This window comes from Mesoplodon bidens, assembly GCF_964165515.1.
Source record: "Mesoplodon bidens genome assembly, contig: HAP1_SCAFFOLD_519, whole genome shotgun sequence".
NCBI lineage: Eukaryota > Metazoa > Chordata > Mammalia > Artiodactyla > Ziphiidae > Mesoplodon > Mesoplodon bidens.
In genome coordinates, this window is record NW_027672346.1 from 129,655 (window position 1) to 135,828 (window position 6,174).

A 6,174-nucleotide genomic window follows, 5' to 3' on the forward strand; every position below is an offset into this window, starting at 1 on the left:
ATGCGACTATGAACATTAGTGTACACATTTCTGTATGGCACCATAATGGTGACAAATAATATTGTACATATTTCAAATATCATTGAATATAACAACACAAGGTGTGACTCTGAGGTGAACTATAGACTTTTCATTAGTAAAAATATACTTACATTGTTTCACTAATTGTAACAAATGTACTTCACCTATGCTATATATTATTAATAGCTGAAACTGGAGTGACAGGATACAGGAATTTTCTGTATTGCATGTACAACTTTTATGTCAATATAATCCTGTTCTAAATAATGTCTAATAATTTAAAGAAATCTCAAAACATGGTTTCAGGGCGGGATGTGTTGTTGCTGACGTTCAAAAATCAGCTAATGTCTAAACCATAACTAGAGACCATCTTCCCTCTTAAACGTGAACCAAATGTTGAATTTTAAATGCATGCCGCAGAGCACAGGGAGATCAGCTTGGTGCTTTGTGACCGCCTGGAGGGGTGGGATGGGGAGGGTGGGAGGGAGGGAGATGCATGAGGGAAGGGATGTGGGAACAGATGTATATGTATGACTGATTCACTTTGTTATAAAGCAGAAACTAATAAAAAAATAAAATTCAATAGATAAATAAATAAATAAATAAATAAATAAATGCATGTTTACTTCCATGGTTAAAACTGTACCAGCTGGCTTAGTAAGTTTCAATTTGAACACATGGAATAAAAGAAGAATACTGCTTAATATTTCATAGCTTTTTCTTCAATATGAGGCACGGAATCAACTAGAATAATTATTCTTGAGTGAACCGAATGAGACATTTTCCACAGTACCTTCAGCTGGGTCATTTATAGGGTGCATCCTAAAATGTGGCCGGATGCGGATCTTTTTCAGCCAGCCTGGGGTTGATATTCTTGACCTCTGATGAGTGTTTCTTCTTCTCGCATTCTGGGAGCAGCATCCTGGGAAATGCATTACAATAGAGACAACTATTGACATCTTGCTGGCAGAAGACCATGGGGAAATTAGCAATAATTTATTCACAGTTCAATCCTTTGGTCCCTTTCCTCACCAGCTGCCCAGCAGAGCCTCCTGAATCAAAGTTGGACTTAGGAAGATCTTGCAGTTTGGTATGCAGTGAAAACACCCAACAGACAGGTTTTGTGGGCAAATATCTTTATTTAACTGAGAATGTCTAGAAACTCAGCAAACCATTGGGACCATGACTGATGGACTGGATTCAAATCCCGTTTAGAAGAAGCATGTACTTGGGAAAGATATGTAGATCCCTCTTTGCCTCAGTTCCCTGTTCTGAGATGTAGGAATGTTAATATGGCCTAAGTTTAGCATTATGTCATGTGTCCAAAAATGATTGAATATAGGTAAAATGTTTGAAAAATAAAGGACCGGTGCTTCACAAATGCGCTATAAGTGTTCAATCCTGAATGATGGCAAGAAGAAGCTGGACATTTCGTAGCTGTTGAAAGCAGAGAAGTGATTTGACGGCACCAAGTAAAGGGGGATTCAAGCTTACTCTTCAGCTTTTTCATGGGAACAATGCTTTACAGCTCATGGAGAATATCCATTATCATGTCTGACACCCAGCCCTGTTGGGGGTGAAGGGGAGGGCAAAGTGGGGGCTGTAACCCATATGTTATGGTGGAGGGTGTGGAAATTTAGAGATAAGTGACTGTCCAAGAATCACAACCATGATGAATGATGGATCTGTGACAGGACAGACCCCTGGACCCCTGAGCCAGGAGTTCCCCTCACTCTCTCTCTCAAATTCTCCTGCCCCAATTTTTCTGTGGGTGAGAGCTGATGCCCTGGAGGAGCTGCCTGAGCCTAGAAAAGAACCCAAATCCTTACCCTACTTTTCGTCTCTATATTTCAATCCCTCATTCAAAATACATCAGTTTCTTATGAACAAAGCTCCCCTGAAGGACCACAGGAATTCCAACTGTGTCCGTTCTCCCCAGCCTCTTCATACCGTCAACTATCTCACAAGCATCCTTCACAATGACCAGCTCACCATGCTGAGTGACCAGTGGTCTGTTACATTCCTAGGTTGCCTCAGAGCTCAAAACCTCTAAGCAAAAGGCCACATGATGGCTCTACCAAGAATCAGCTTCCCTTCAATTGACCAAGTTTGGATGAATAGTTACCATGAATTAACTGGGGAGGTGGCCATCTCTGCTGGGCTTTGGTGGCTTAGTTAAGTGTGTGATGCTCAAAGTCTCACTGACAATTGATCTGAGCACCCATTCGAGCAGCCTGGACCAAGGGCTTGCTAAGAATGGGCAAGCGTTCAAGTCTTTCCTCACTAATATTCTGGCTCTATAAACTCATCATTTTCTAGACCCTGTAGTGGAAGGCAATAGAATCCCACATTCTTTTTGAAAGTCATCTCCATACTCAGAGGCTGGAGACCCCACCCCAGGATTCTCCTTGAGAATCACCAGACAGACCCTCCTTCCCTCAGTGACCAAATGTTCATTCCACTAATGTGATGGCACTGGCCCTTCTCACCAAACTCCCTGGCAGCCGCCAAACAGCCAGTGATCTTGTCCACAGCAACCCATGGAAATCCAACCAGTGAATCCCAGGTTCTTTCCTTTATAAAACTCTCTGGATTTAGACCTTGAATATTTGGTTTCAGATTGACAGCTACATTTAGAAGAGCTGAGCTGTAATTCCCCTTTCCTCCTATAATGACCATTGCTGAGGAGATATGAAGATTCTCCTGCTTCAGTAAAAGCATAATGAGTGAGTTCCCTTTATCTGTTCTCTGGTAGAGTGTGTACAAAATTGGCATTTGGAGATAGTATGTTTTTCTAAATTTAGGAAAATATTTAAGGCAGCTGGCTTGATAGAAGAATCAAAAATATAACTTAAGTAATATAACAAACTATAAAATATATTTATAACTGTAGATAAATGTGGTAGAAATCAAAAAAGAAAACAAAAAAGATGAGGAACATATATCAGTAAAAGTTAACCAGCACATTTGAAGGAACAGCCTTCAGAGGATGAATATGAACCTACCTCCAGAACAATTCAGATTGTCCATTTTCAAAGTCTCAAGGGGTGAGAGTGAGAGCTTCTCATCCGTCACCGTATGTGAACCTCTCAGTTCACAGAATGGCAGTTGGAATGGAATGCCAAGATGTGCATTATCATATTACCATAGTGACAGGTCACAATAGAACTTTCAGAATGAACTGGACTCTGCACAGGATGGGTCCAACTGCTGTTGTCTAGAAAGTGTGTTTCCAAGGACAAGTTTGGCTCTTCAGAGTAAACATTTTATTTCCGAAGTTGAATCTCAGGCGCACAATTTACTCTCTCATTAAGAAAATAATTTATATGGGAGAAAATGATCTGCCCCCCCAAATACAGTTGATAGTGCACATTTCAGGGTGAAGATGGACAAAGGTAACACGTTGAGAATAAAAAGAGGTTCTATTCTTGACTGAAATATCATCCTGTTGCTGAACGCAAGTCCATGTGCCTGACAAACAGTGAGGCCAAACAATACCAACATGTCGAGCTTGGAGCATTGGAGCAGAGAAAGGTTTACTGCAGGGCCATGTGAGGAGATGGGCGGCTCATGCCTTAGAAAACCCTGAACTCCCCAAAAGCTTTCAGCAAAGCCCTTTCATGGGAAAGGTAAGGGAGGGGTGTGGTTAGTTGCTTCAAACTTCTAAGGTCAGATCCTCTTTTCTTGAGGTCAGGTCATGGTCAGGTCACGATGTTCCTGTAAGCCTCCATCAAAACAAATGTTACTCTCTGTACTGACAAGAAAGGGCAAGGTCCCGAGGCTCAACTCTTGCTCTCCAGAGTCCAGGTCCTGGCCAAGAGGAGGGGGTCTGTGTGCAGGCTGGTTACCCTGCCCGGGAGTGTCCGTCCATCAACCAGTCTGGGTTCTCCCACCAGTGCCCAGGCCTGCTTGAAGAAGCAGATCTCAGGTGGCGGTGCCCTCCAGGCCAGGTCCCCAGACCCTGCCCAGCCTTCATCACTGAGGGAGCCAGGCGCCCAGGACCCCGCCGGCCCTCAGGCTTTTCCTTTAAACTGGAGAGAATCATTTGTAGCAAATACCAGTCAGGTGAATTCCCAGCTGCCAACAACTGCCCTTTGACGAGAACAGCCCAACCACAGAGGCGGACCTGAAGTAATGATGTGCAAAGTCCTTGCAGCTGAACCTTGACCTCTGGCCTCTTCCTGGGGTGGACAACTGATCAAAGCTGGACCAAGTTTTGAAACTTGAGCAGAGAGTCTGAAGCCGGTTGAAGCTCTTACCTGGATGACAGTGTCCGTGTACTCCAGGTGCTGAGGCCTCTGTGCACCACGACCCATGGGGACCGCTGCTGCCATTAGGTCGCTGAGGCAGGGACGGGGGGTAGGTTCACGCCTGCCCAGCCCCTATTACAATCTCCACCCATTTCTACTCTTCCTCCCCACACTTTTCTAGATAAAATAATTTAAAATGTAAGATTTAATCTTATTATAAACAAAGTTAAGTTTTCATGTCTAATGTCCAGTTGTATTCTTAGTGTCCTATAAATTCGGTTTTTCTCCTCACAGAAATTAATATTTTTGCCACGTATTGCAAGTATATTTCCAATTTGTCACTGTCTTTTTATCAGTTACTCTTACTTTTATCATGAAGACATTTATTTTATTTTCAAAAATCAGTAATTCAAATATTTTTATTTGTTACTTTTGGCTGTGAGAAAGGTAAGGAAGAAGAATAGTATGACTAATATTCATATTAAGGACTAAATACTCCTTTAAGAAAATATTTTACTAATTAGGAAAATAACTACAGGTTATGTTACATTAGTTCTGCCTTCAAGGTGCCCACACTCTAGTGCCATGAAGATATAAATCAAATTTAGAGCCCAATAATAATAAATAGCTCAATCCAGGTGACTTGTAACACCCATTGCAATGTTTGCACTTCAAACTGTTTTATGTGATTCCCTAATTATATTATATGGTAACCTAATAAATGATCTCAAATCCATTAGATAAAAGGCATGATAAAAAATTAAGAAATAGACTTAGTAAAATAAAGGGTACCATGGCAAAATAATGTGTTTCCCTTGATTTATAAACCCGTTAATCCTGAATGAACATTTTGGTAACATTTCATCTGGTTTGTGAGTCCATTTTACAAGTATAAGCAGTTCACTTGGAGGAATTTTGTTGATTCCTGCTGGGTTTAAAACTTCAGTTAAGTGACTACCATTCTATTTCTCATGAGAGCTAGCTTAACTCCTTCCATTTTTCTTCATAATTCTCATCTTTGAGAGCAGGAACATGTTGGTTGGAATAATTTTGCATCCCAGTAGGAGCAATTATACATTTTCTCATGTGATTGATACTGCACGCAAGTCTATTGGTGATCAGTAACCTGTGCCTTGTAATTCCTTTAATTTCATTTATATTCAGCTGGGAAAGGAGCCAGATTTCTCCTGGCTTCCACACACTCGCTGATGGTTAGACAATAAATAAGATTTTTATTTTCCTTCCTGTACTTGTAGGCTTGTCGGCTATAACACTTTCTTCTTTTTGCAGCATTTTCTGTCACTATCTTTATTTTTAAATTAAGTGTATTTTATTTTGTGCAAAGTACCCCTTCAGCTTCAACAGAGAAGTTTCACTCTGCAGTATTTTTGTTACTATTCAGTCATATGATTTTAAACTTTATTATTTCTTCTTTCATCTAAGGGTTACTTACAAGAGTAAGTTTATTTCTCCCTAACTTCAGATGTGGTTGTTCCTTAGTAATCCCTTTATATCAAATACCAGCTTAATTGCGTTCTGGTCAAGAATGTGTTCTTTAGGATACTGTTTCTGGGAATATAATAAAACTTGCTTTATTACCTTGTAGCTGATTAATTTTTATGGATATGCTATGTTTGCTTGAAAATGATATGCATTCTACATTTGTTAGGTGTCATGTTCTATCTATACTCATTATATCAAGATCTTGTTTAGTTTAAATCTTCTATATCTTTATCAATTCTTAACATCTTGTTAATATTCCTGGCTTGGATTTAAGTTTTTTTTTCTTCTTAGCATTTCTACATTGTTACATGTGTATATATGTGGTGCTATTATTAGATGCATACATATTTATAATTTATACTCAGTATGATTTTTATCATCCTGATGACTTTAATACTAC